The following is a 13,490-nucleotide window of genomic DNA, read 5'->3' as shown; positions in this document are numbered from 1 at the left end:
GGGACATGGGAAATGCCACTGCCAGACTAGTTAAGTACCTAGTTCAGTAATATATGCCCCAAAATAGCCAGTGCTAATGAATTCAGCACATCAAAGAAACTACAAAGTAGTTCAATCCAGGATAATCTGTCTCCTTATGTGAGTCCCACAGACCCCAGTGGGTTTGAATGGAGATGCATAAGGTTTCCAGTCATATTTCCACACTGCCATCTTCTCATCTATGTTTTAGTCTAGACTGCACCAAATAAAACCAGAAGTTATTGTCATGATTTAAGGCACTGTTTGATATCCATGTAAAAATAAAAGGTATTCTCAGCTCTGTCCCTAATAAACGGAAGCCCATGTTATATATCTTGTCGTACAACTAGATTCTCTGCTAGACAAGGGCTTTTAGGTATGGAAACTGCAATATACTCAGCCTCCTAAATGTGGCTAGGAGACAAGAAATGTGCAGGGAATTAGCATGAGTGGCACCGGCTGTAGGTGCACAGTGAACTTCTGTTACAGGGTTTTTGCTTGGCACCTTTCATGAATAACAGATCTATAAAAACTACATTAAAGGGATCCTGCATATGAAAAATATCTCAGGCCTTGCAATGAAAATTCCCTGTATCCTCAACAACCCCTCTTCAAATTCTGTAATAAAATTTTGCTAATTATTCATTTAAAAATTTAGGCAAAACATATCCATTCTAAGTTTCATATTTCAAAAGAAAAAGTAATTAAGTTTTAAAATAAAGTATAATAAATCTACCATAACACAGACGAGGGAAGAAGAAAAGCTTGGATCTTAAATTGGCCAGTAATTATATCAGATATCTCCATAATAGTTTATTTTTGCAAAAGAAATGATTTTCAGGCTTTGTTTATTGATTTCCACAGACAAAAGGTGTCAAAAAGCTTAGATGGAAAGATACCAGATTGATGCCTGGGGTGTGGGTGGGGGGAGAATCAGAGTCTTCTGAATTGCTGCCCAAAAAAATTGCTAAAGGATGTCAGATTGGTCCCCAAACTAAAAACACGGCCTTTCAGCTGCTGCTCCACAAGTTCTACACGTGCCATATTGGCCAGGAAACAAAACACAGTTTCTCAGCTGCTGTTCCGACTCTCCATACTGAGCACATACAAATGAAGTGTAAATAATGTTTTTATTTTTTAGAATTGAGAGAGTTGAATCAGTACAAATGAGGAAAAAACACTTGGGAACAAAAGTGTTATGAAAAGTGCAGAAAGCGGGCATAGGAGGAGCCCTATGGAAGCAAATGATCCCATCAATTTCCAGGTTACTTGTTCCATTATAGACTACATCTTGCAAAGCTTATTTCAAAACTTTGAATAGCGGGTGTTTATATTATGTTTAGGAATTAGCACAGCTGATACAACTAGAGAGATTGGAATGATTCAGAAGAGAAGAGTGAAGACACGTGAGCAGAAAAATGCCCCAAATCGAAATGAGCTGCGGAATATCCCAAGTGAGACCAGACGTGATGGGGAGAAGCAAGGAGAAAGGCAGGCGATTCTTCAGGGAACCGGAAGGAGAACATGCTCTGATTCCTGCCACTGTCCATCCAGGCCCTTTCTTCTGAGCTTAAGAGTTTTCAGAGGAGACGCAAATTTAGAGGAGAGCATGAACACTAGTAAAGAGTGTTCCCATTTCAGGAACGGCATAGCTGAGGAAAGGAAAGAATCGCAGCTCCCTGTGCAACCTCAGGCTGTGTTTTCATGAACACGTGCCGTGCTCATGGAGTGCACTTTCTATAAAGGGCAGGGCACTCAAGCATTTCTCCCTCTCCCAGATGTTTCCCTCCCTTCTTCCCAGCTCCTGATTTCATAACCCAATGCTCTTCTTCATACTGGCCAAGCCACTTTTTGAACTCTTCCATAAACAACTCTTCATCTACTTCGTAACCCAATTGAAATTTTTTTTCCTGCATTGATTTTCGGGTAAGTTGGTGAGTTATTTCAGCTCAGAACTGGCACCAGCTGGGCATGTGCGGCCAGGCACAGATGGAGGAGGAGACACCAAGGAAGACGCCTGAGCTCTCTGTTTCAGGGAACATGCTCCCTCCTTCAGGGAACATGAGTGGTTAGACCAGATCACCACCTCTCTTGAAACTGCAGCCTTAGTACGTGGCACTGTCACTGACATAACAGGGTTCACTTCAAATATGTCCTTACTTTTCCAGACGGTGGAAAGACTTAAAGTCTAGTCTGTGTATGCATCTCTTCAAGGCTGAGCTATGAAAATTTGTCTTTCCAGTAATTCGAGATAGCCTTGAGCTAACTTCTTCTTATCAGCATTTTACATGTAACAGCCCTTAGGTTTACTTACAGGCTGGTCTGTACAAGCAACTAATAGGAAATTTAGTATGAATAGCTGGGGTGTGAATTTAAAGCCTAATCTACATTAAATGTATATATGGATGCTATATTTTACACAAAAATGCCATTACCAATAATGATTTATTTTATTAAAGGGCATTACTGTATAAAGTTTATGCAGGATATTGATATTGATAGTTATTCAATAACAGTAAAACTGTTGCCAACATGACAGTCAAAGTGAAATGAAGTGAGATTGTCAAAAGACTCAACATAAGAAAAGCTTTCATGCATATGCATTGTTTACCTGAAAAGCCCCCATGCTATACTGTTTTTTTCCAAATGTATCAGGTGATACTACTTTTCCTGACAAACCTTGCCTAAGCGTTACAGACTTTTTTCCTCATTTTGAGGCATTCCTCAATAAAGTTACAAAGAGCAGAACTATGCTTTGTGCAAACAGTTAATCTTAGAGGCAGGAACATTGGGTGACACATTAAAATTATATACTATATTGTCTTGGCGTTTCTTTGGCTTGATGGACAGTAACAGTCTGTGATGACTGAACAACCTTTTGCTTTAGAGTTGGGATGTCACTTGTTGTAGGGAAAAGACAACTGAGACATTCCAGCAATCTTGGGGATACCTTGCAATGAGATCTTGGAACTAAAGAAATCTCATCAGATTGGGAGGCATTTAAATGTATTGCTCTGCTGTGCTCAAAACTCAACATGTTCTCCCCGATGTCCATTTTAAACCCAGAGTAAAGTACAGGAATATCAGCTAAGGCCCCAGGGGAGAAGAGAGATTAATTGGTGTCAAGTAGGGACTAGCAAAGGATCAGCTGATGCTGGAAGACTCAGACTGCAGGAAGCATTTTATAGTCTTCTTTCCCACTGAAAGCATGGTATTGTTGTTCAACAGTCTAGTGCCTTGCCTTCTGTCAGACTCTGTGAAGCTTTTAGCTGGGGAAAAAAGTGGATAATTAGCATTCCATTTGGACGCCTGTAAACCAACAGTCCAGAATATTAAATAGTTGTGCAAAACAGATTGTTTGAAGCAATTCACATTTTTTTTTAATCTAAGGTGTCTGAAATGCAGGTTTCTTTTTTTCAAAAAAAGAAAGAAACAAAACAAAACAAAAAAAACTTTATTCATAACCCCACATCTGCTTTTGGCATTTGAAAGTAATCCTCTCGATATTTGACAACAAATTCCTAAACTGGAGGTGTGGTGGGAGGAGATGATAAAAGTGCTTCTGCACATGTTATAACAAGTATCCCATGTCATTTGGGATCTATCTAAGTATTGTGCTGAAGGTATGGAAACACAGGATATTAGCAATGCCAAGAATCAAGTGTGTGTTGACAATAGCAGATTTCCTCGTCTGATTTTACCTTTTATGGATGGGCACAATACTCCTTTTAAAGGATTTGTCCTTCTGTTTAAAGATTTTGTTTCTAACCACTTTTCTCTCCTCATCCTGAGGGCATGTAAGGCCTAGGCTTATTTATTCGTTTTATGATCTCTACTTCAAAAATTTTATCTTTATATCAAGTGATGAGTTCTATGGTCTGTATAAAAATATACAATGTTTCTTGGAAACATTGCTCTCTGAAAGAAGAAATGTTAGGAAATGGAGCTCACCAAGGACAAATTAAGCAAATGGCTGCCTAACTTGCCGAGCTGAAGGTGTTTGTTGGAGGTGTGCAAGTTGTGGAGAACTAGCACCAAAGTCCTCTTTTTTCCCTTTCTCTCTCCGCATAACTGAATTGCAAGTGGACAAAAAAAAAAAAAAAAACAAACAAAGATGTAGAAATTAGGATGACCATTTTCTTTGCTTTTCTTTGAGAGGTGCGCATGTGTGGAAAGCATGATGGTGATCTGAATGGTTGTTTTCGGAGACGGGTGTGAAACTTTGTGGGATCAGCACATACAACTCTCTGTCACTGTGCTGTCTGTCCACACATGCTGCTGAGGGATCAGGTACAGCATGGGCCCCTGACCCCCACTCTGTCCCTGTCCCTGCCCCCATACCCACGGTGGTACCCAATGCCCCTCAAGGCAGGGGGACAGGCCCTGGCAGCCAGCCCCGGTCCGGCCCTGGCAGCAGCCCCCAACACTGTCCCCGAGGAGCCCCTGGCTCACACAGTGCCCTGACACCTCTTTCAAATCACCAGGAAAATGTCTTTTCTGTATACCTCCAGGTTCTTTTGTCAAGTGACACTTGGCATGTGCAGCTGAATAGTCAAAATCACCCATTAGTCTGCATTTATTCCTCTGAAGGGAAAACTTGAAAAGAAAGACTTTAGCATAGAAGTTATTAGCTCTTGTGATGGCTTGGTTAAATCCACAAACATCCTGGTTTAATGACCCTTCCTTTCTTTTGCTGTAGTAGGTAGCATACTTTCTCCTTTTATCCGTGATGGAGAACAGTAACGTAGAAAGGGCAGGTACCCTTTACCCCCATCCCCTGCTCAGTCTGATGCAAAGTCATGCAGAGGGTAACCAACACAACAGGGAATTTATAAGGAAACACAGAAAGACTTCTCAATCTGTCATGACTTACTTTTGGCAAATGATGTACTGTAATCCTTGTATGACTTGTATGTAACCCCTGGGAAGATGATGAAGCATATCCTCCTGAAAGCTGCATTCAGGCACATGTAGGACAAGAAGACTGGGAAAAGCCAGCATGGATTTGCTAAGGGAAAATCATGCCTGGCCAGTCTAATTGAATAAGTGGACTATTAAGGGGATAGAAAATTGCATGGACCACCAGTCTCAAAGGATTGTGATCAATGGTATGAAGTCCAACTGACAGCCAGTTAATTTTCTTCAGGAGTTGGAACAGAGGCCAGTACTTTCTAACATCTTCATTAGTGACCTGGACGATAGGAGGGAGTGCACCCTCATTAAGTCCACTGATGTGGGAGAAACAGTGAACAATGCTGGAGGGTAGGGCTGCAATTTGGGAGGACTTTGACAGGCTGGAGAAATGGACCGACATAAACCTCCTGAAGTTCAACAAAGGGGAGTGCAAAGTCCTTTGTCTGAGATAGAATAATCCCATGCAACAATACAGGTTAGAAAGCAAATTTGCAGAAAAGGACTGGAGGACTTTCACCTTTTCTGCACTTCTGAGACCATGCCTGTAGTGCTGTGTCTCATTCTGGGGTGCCAGCTACAAGGAAGACATGGGCACACTGCAGTGATTTAGTCCAGTGGAAGATGACAAGGAGGCTGGAGGCTAAGAGAGGCTGAAAGAACTGGGTTTGTTGAGCCTACAGAAAAGAAGGCCAAGGCAGGAGTGGATCTTATTGCTGTCTTAAACTGTGTAATAGGTGGTACAGAAGAGATGGCATCAGACTCTTCTTGGAGGTGCACAGTTAAAGGAGAAGAGAGAGGGGCAACAAAGGAAATTCCTTTTATATAATCAGAAAAAAAAGTTTTCACCATAAAAGTGGTCAGACACTGGAGGAGGTTGCCCAGAAAGGTTGTGGAATTCCCATTCTTGCAGATATTCAAACTCCATTGGACAAGAAAATGAGCAACCTAATCTAGCTGGACCTACTTTGGGGAGAAGGTTGGACTCGATGACCTCCTGAGGTCCCTTCTAACCTGAATTAATCTATGATTCTATAACACAATACATTTCATTGATTTCAGGAGTCTCCAGTGTAGATGTTCACGTCTAACCTAGCCAACCTGTGCCCTCTGCACAGAAGAAAAAAAAAAAGAGAGAAAAAGAAAATAGTAATTTTAAAAACATTATTCAGTTGACCTATTGGGGACTTTTAATTGAAGATAAACTAATCCATGCTATATGAAGTTCCTATTTTTATTCTTTAGGCATCTAGAACGTAGAGGCTGGTATTTGGTCAAGTGTGACCTCACGTAATAGAAAACAGATTTTTTGTGTCTAAAATACTGGCATGGCTGTGGATACTAAAATAGTTTGAGCTGCAATCCTACAGGACTTGTGAAATGGCTGGCATGCACCTTGTCCACCCCATCAGCAGCCACACTTTCCGAGGCTCCTCCAGCCTAGTGGTGCTGCCTCTACACTCAGACTCACTGAGACAATGAGGTTTGGCTTTTAAAATGTCCCTGTAGAGTCTCAGGACTTTAGAACTTATTAGAAATATCCTGCACCTGCTTTTAAGACAAACAGCAAAACCCAACACTTGCTCTGGCTTTTAGAGAAGGACGGTCAGTTAAAAGGTTAGTATAAGAGTGAAGGATTTTTATTTATCTTCTGTCTGGAAATTGTTAGCAGTTTTAGTTGAACTGGAAGGAACTGTGTATTATAATACTTGTTTACAAAAATACTGTTGCAGATGCCTACAACCATGGACTTGCCTTCCCCAGTCGTCTTCTGTATATAAAAGAAAATAAATAGAGATGAATAAGTTATAAAGAGGCGAGTGAAGACCTAGAGGGCCTGTCTCATTCCAGTTTTGCAAACATACTTTGTGCTGTCTAGACAAGTAGAAAATGTATATTCACCTTTTCTTTTTCCTGCTCTAACATCCATGTTTGGAGAGGGACATCCTGACATTTTTTTTCGAAGTGAAATATGAAAACACTGCACAGAGCCTTTTGAAAATGGCTAGAAACAGGCCTTTTATCATTCAGAGCTCCCGAAAGGACCATTTGAGCATAGTCTTCCTGTCCAGAGAGGAAATAGCCATGTCTGTGACTCGAATGGACTCTGATTTCCAATAATTTTCCAGCATGGTAAACTATGATTCAGTTTCCATTTATAAAGTGAAATGAGTGCTTAAATAATCAACAGTAAAGAGCCAGAAGTAGGAAATGAGCCATCCTTCAAAACAATTCTGCTCTGTTTAGTTTGGACTTCATTCCATTGTTAAAGGATTTCCTTATGTGCAAGGTGTTAGAGATTGGCAGGCTAAAGCCACTCTAGGCACAATTGTTTCATTTTATACCGTGTGTGACTATAGGGTAACTATTGGTATAACTTTAAAAGACATCTGCTACAGTTACTAGCTCTTGCAGTGCCTTAACATCACAAGAATTTCAGAGGCAGTGGAAGGCAGTTGCAAATCAGCATAGATCGAGCAGCCATTAAATTGCTTTAGTTTACACCAAGTGCTGAAGCAGCCTGGCTTATTCTGCATATTTGTCTAGTTGAGGCCAAATTAGAGGTTTATTGTTTACTAGATGAATTGCCCTCAGCAAGTTTCAATATTAACTCTTATTGTCAACTCTAAGGGTAAATGAGACTCACCAAGGTAATACGAATGCTAGAAGCTGTGTCTCTGAAGACATATGAAGATGAATACGATGGAATATTGGGCCATTTTGCTGGTTCAGGTAGAATGGAAACATGTTTTAGGGGGTTAGATATCCCATCACAGGCAAGGGGGACATCAAAAGTACACTTAGGCACATTGCACATTGCTGGTTCCTTGCATTTCCAGAGGTGAAACCTTGCTACCTCTTCTCAGCAAAGAGTGCGTACAAAAGATTGCCCTTGGCTGCTGAATAAAATGGCTGATATAAAGCCTTGTCAGTGATAGTACCGAGTTTGCTTCCTCTCCCCCCCACCCTCCCACTCAATCTTAATTATACTTCAATACAAATTAGTGATGAGTACAGAGCAAAATCTTGGATCTGGTAACCTCCAATTTTAGAATCTGAACTAGGACACAAATTCAAATTTATGAGCCGGCTCATATTTCTTTAAAAATCTCAAACTATAACTTCTGCCTGATCTTGCTATGTCACTGAAGTACCCAGATCTGAAGTACTGCCAGGTTAACTGATAAGCAAGTTTCAGAAAATAGTGAATTTGCCTTGAAAACCGTTTTTTTTTTTTAAATGAGTGTTGCATTCTTTTTCTTTCTTTTCTGGTTTCCAAGTAATTTGCATTGTTCATTTCACGATTTCAGGCTACTCACTCTCTAGGGTGTCAAAAAATATCTTTTTAAAGAAAAGTTGAAATTATTCTACTTTCTCCTGATTTTAGCAGCTGGGGTTTTAAGAAAAATACTAAATATTCAGAGAGTTAGCAAGTCTAAATTGGAAATGGAATTTTGACATTCAGCCTTATTTCTCCTGTATTTGTTCCACAAACTTATTTGCAAAGCCAATATTATTTTATACCATGGCCTCAATCCTGGATGAAGGACAAGCTGAGTGTTTTATAAGGCAGCCCAGACATAAAATACAGATATGAAGAGAGAGTCTGGTCCAGCCACACTAAAAGTTAACTTCTAGGATATCCCATCTACTTTTTTTTTTTTTTTTTAATCTATCCTATGTGACATTTTATTTTAAAAATATTAACCAATTATGAAATATTCAGGAGCAGTAGCAGAAGGATTTTGTCCTTCTTCATAGGTGTAGATGAACTAAGCTATGTCAAAAAAAATGTTGTCCAGGAGGACAGAGAATTTTAGGCAGTTTTTGAACTTCTTCCCAATCCAGTTGGCTATTGCTTCAATGATAATGATTCATACAATAAACAGAGTCCAGAGCATTCATTAAGCTGCTTTGTCTATTGCTCCTCTGGAGAGTTATTTACCTCCATTTACGATAAGCAATTTTCCGTCAAGATGAACTCTCTTAATATGCTTGGCTGTGCCAGGCTACTTTTCTGCTGTTTTTCTTTTTGGCAAAAGTTTTTCCTGTTTATTCTTTAACTGTCATTTGCCTTCTCCTCTATTTTAGATCTATCATGCTTCATGACAGACAGACTTGTAATTTGGACTCTAATCATTTCTGATTCTCATGTTTTGACAGACACAGACTTGTCTTTCTGCACCTCCTTCCACACTTCCCCCCTTTATTCTGCCTTCACTTGTGGCACACAATACTCTCTACTTAACCCTTTCCTTTTCATCTTCTACTTTTATATAACACATAGAGTGTAAGTGGATCTGGTTTAAATTATGGATATGTCAAAGAGATTTCCAAAAATTGCTCTGCTGAACTAAATATGATTCTATCTGAAACAATGCACATACGTATTTATTCCAGTCTCTAAGATCCCATATGACTCAGTTTGAAATGGCTATAAATAGAGTTGATTTAATTGTCTAAAACTCTTATTTTTTCTGTCTTCTTACCTTGAACACTTTAATACGAGATTTAATTTTTAAGAAAGTCTCTTCTGCTTTTGTAAACCTTGTTATGACCACAGCAGCATTACCTCAGGAACAGGCGGATTTGAGTTTGAATACATTGCTGTTTCATTTTACCTTGGAATAACAAGACCAAACCAGCTAACAACACCAAAGTAGCTGCACTGGAGGTATCAGGTTATCTGCTGCTGGGAAAGTGGTATTCTCTTCCAGAGGAGAAACCACAGGACAAACGTTGCCTCTGTTTTCCTGGGAAATCCTGTACTACAACAGCAGCTGTGCCTCTTTCAAGAGGTGAAAAAAAGCTTTTGCTTGGATTCAGTCAAAGCCATTCCTTTTTGTGGTGGCACTCAAGACCGTGATCATATTTTTGGAGTTGTGACTTTGCAGAAATTCACTCCATTGGCAGCTTGTGCTTGGAACAGTGCCTTTCTACCACATCTAGGCTGGGCAGAGGTGAAGAACTGTTGGGTGTCCTGTTCCCACATCCTTCCTATCAGGACAGTCCACAGAAAGTGGTTTTTAAAATGAGACAAAGATTAACTTGGATTTTTAGTATTTTCTGCACCTCTTTATGTCTCCATATGTATTTTAAATATATGTGAATACAGACACACAGGATGAGTACATAATCTTTTAACTACTCATGTCTGACCAACCTGATAGCCTTTGACAATTAGATGACTAGCTTGGTGGATGAGGGGAGATGTTGCTTATCTTTACTGTTATGGAAAATTAGGCTCGTTGGCCACCATAACAGGGTTCGGCCCTAGGTTCCCGCTGAGACAGAAGTTCAAAGCCAAATCAGAGCAAAATAAATTTTAATGATACACATGCAGTAATTACAGCTCGAGCTGGCTGCCTCCGAAGAGTGACCCCATTTGAACAAAACCCTGGGTAATTTTTCCCTTCCAGTCTAGTATCCACCCCATAGTCCTGAATCAATCATAATATTAGAGTTTGAGGTCTTCCAGCTCTGGGCTGGTCCTTTCCATAGTTTCCAGGTATGTTCTTTCCTTCTTATCTCAGTTGTGCACAGTTGTCGATGTCTCTTTTACTCCCTTATCTTGGCCCTTGGAAACAGTTTTTGTGGTTACTTATTTCTGCACAGCTGTCTGGCTCTTCTACTTCCTTGTCTTGTCCTCTGGAATCAGTCTTGTGGTTCCTTTGTTTCTTTGTTCTGTGTTCTAGGTTAAAGTCCATCTCCCTTCTGGTGCTCGTTAATGCTAAATTGCTTATTCCTCTCTACATTCCCTAACATCCCTAACATCCTCATTGACAAACTGGTGAAGTTTGGGCTAGATGACTGAACAGTGAGGAGGACTGAAAACTGGCTGAACTGTCAGGGTCAAAGGGTTGTGATCAGCAACAAAAAGTCCACCTGGAGGTCAGTCATTAGTGGTGTACCCGGGGGGTCAATACTGGGACAACTACTGTTTAACTTCTTCATTAATGGCCTCAACTACAGGACAGGGTGTACCCTCAGCAAGTCTGCAGTTGCTACAAAACTGGGAGGAGTGGCTGACACAGCAGAGGGCTGTGCTGCCGTTCAGAAGGACATTGACAGGCTGGAGATATGGGCTGACAGGTACCTCAAGAAGTTCTGCAAAACGAAGTGCCAAGTCCTGCACCTGGGGAGGAATAACCCCATTCACCAGTACAGGCTGAGGGGCGACCTGCTGGAAAGCAGCTTTGCAGAAAAGAGCTAGGGTTCCTGGTGGAGGACCAAGTTGACCATGAGCCAGCAATGTGCCCTTTCAACAAAGAAGGTCAGCAGCTCCCTGGGCTGCATTAGACAGACTGTTGCCAACAGGCTGAGGGAGGTGGTACTTCCCCTCTACTCAGCCCTGGTGAGGCCACATCTGGAGTGCTTTGTCCAGGACTGGGCTCCCCACTACAAGAGAGACATGGAGATACTGGAGCAAGTGCTGCAAAGGGCCTTGAAGGTAGTTAAGGTACTGGAGCATCTGACATATAAGAAGAGACTGGGACTGTTTAGCCTGCAGAAGAGAAGGCTTAGGGGGTCTTATCAATGTGTATAAATACCTGATGGGAGGATGTAAAGAGGATGAAGCAGACTCTTTTCTGGTATCCTGTGAATGGAAAAGAAGCAACTGAAATACAAGAAATTCTGTTTAATCCTAAGAAAAAAAAAAACTTTTTTACTGTAAGAGTGATCAATCACTGGAACAGTTTGCCCAGAGAGGCTGTGGAGTCTCCATTCTTGGAGATATTCAAAAGCCAACTGGAAACAGCCCTGAGCACCCAGCTCTAGGTGAACCTGCTTTGAGTAGGAGGTTGGACTAGATAATCTCCAAAGGTCCCTTCTAACCTCAACCATTCTGTGATTGTGAATCCACTTCTGTTTTCATCTCACCACACCCTTTCTAAGGACTGATACTGCAAGCAGAGGCAGTCTCTGCAGGACCTTCTCACATGTGCATGGTTTAGCAATGCATGGAAGTTCTTACAGTATTGGGGATTAACAGTCAACTTGTAGAAACTTCTTTGGTTTTTACCTATACAAATGAAATGGTGTGAAGATCTTCTCCTGCCCTGGTAAACTTGAAAGAAATTATTCTGGAGACACACTGTCTAAGCTGTAGATGCTGACTGAAATTGTTCCCTTTTGTTCTGGGTTGATCATCATACTATCACACTAATTTTTCCTTGTCAAGCTTAGAAATCAGTTTTGCAGAGCACACTGCGTGCAAGAAAGATGAAACTGAGCAGAGATGATATAGAATGAAAAAAGAACAGAATTCTTGTGCTGGTATTTTTTTTGCAAAAGAAGAGTGAACAGGAAGAAATAATTTCATTATCCCTTCATAAATGACATTAATTGAAACCCATAGAAGTGTATAGTGCATTATAACTACAATGAGTTTGGCATGTAAGTTCAAGGGAAAAAAGATGACAGCAGAAGCTACAGGAGGGACTATGAAATCTGCCAAAACATTCTGAAAAAGGAAGAGAAGAAATAAAAATACCGAGATGTCACTCCTTGAAAAAAAGAAATCCTTATCCCTAATAACCTTCGGATTCTCTAGAGAGTATTGTCTTTTTCAAGGTTATCTTCCTACATGGAAAGGATTTTTCTTTGTTAGCAGCATAGAAAATGTTAGAAAATGTACAGATGGGAAGAAAAAGCCTTTTTCTTGTATTTCAATAAATGCTTTTATGGCTGTATAAACCCAATATTACATGCCTGTCTCTGATAACAGTGTATACATACCCACCTCCACCGTATCTGAACACTTAACTGATAAAATTAAAAGCAATAGCAGAATATTTACCAGATTCCCAGGATTATGTCTGAACTGTGGGACACAAGAATATTCCCCAGCACTCGCGTCTGGATGGACATCTCTCCTACTCTCTGCCCTGTTGAATCCAAAACAAGTCAGCTGAACGGCAGGTGAGGTGTGTCCTGGCCAGCCGCCCCAGACCCCAGGAGGTGTCAGGGCACGTACATGCAGCACAGCCTAGGTGTCACTAGAGAGTCTCTAGTATTTTTCTCTTGTGTAGGAACAAGATTTTCCTTGAGAAAGAGGGCTTTTGTTTTTAATTTTAGCAATTTCCTCTTTTTTATTAGCTGTTAGAGATATAAGGATAGATGGGGGGTTGGGAGTATGACTCAGTAGTCCTGTGTTTCCCTGCTTGTAACCTGTAGGTTATCTGTAAAAATATCTGCAGGTTATCAACAGGGCAGGTTATTTACATGAGAGAGTATTATGGGGGAAAACTTGCTGCAAAATTCCTTCTCCCACTGTCGTTTGCCTGCTTTCCACGGGTGTTACAGTTCTCCACAGAGGCCACTGTCAGTGAGCTGCTTTTTCTTCATAACCCACGGAGCTGCAGAGCAGAAGTTGGAAATCACTCAACCTCTATAATCCCTGTCTCTGTTTCCTCAGTGTCTGCCTTGGTTTTGCCTGTTTTATCTGATGGGACAAGAGGACTCATTTCCAAGGCACAATTTAAAAAGGAAGCAGGTTGTTTGGGTGGTGGCCATACTGGCATAAAAATATGATAACCATGCTTAGCCACACACAATTA

General features: G+C 40.8%; 1 long non-coding RNA gene across 1 annotated transcript; it reads right to left on the bottom strand.

Moving 5' to 3' along the window:
- Positions 1 to 10,238: 10,238 nt before the first annotated feature.
- On the bottom strand, positions 10,239 to 12,866 carry LOC112981521 (uncharacterized). The gene is made up of 3 exons (XR_003258731.2): positions 12,731 to 12,866; positions 11,481 to 11,527; positions 10,239 to 11,328 (listed from the first exon to the last, which is right to left on the bottom strand). It is a non-coding gene; the product is annotated as an uncharacterized LOC112981521 (long non-coding RNA).
- Positions 12,867 to 13,490: the final 624 nt, after the last annotated feature.

The sequence above is a fragment of the Dromaius novaehollandiae genome, chromosome 3 (assembly GCF_036370855.1).
Source record: "Dromaius novaehollandiae isolate bDroNov1 chromosome 3, bDroNov1.hap1, whole genome shotgun sequence".
Classification (NCBI taxonomy): domain Eukaryota; kingdom Metazoa; phylum Chordata; class Aves; order Casuariiformes; family Dromaiidae; genus Dromaius; species Dromaius novaehollandiae.
The sequence above is the reverse complement of the archived record's forward strand: the minus strand, read 5'-3'. Positions and strand labels throughout refer to the sequence as shown.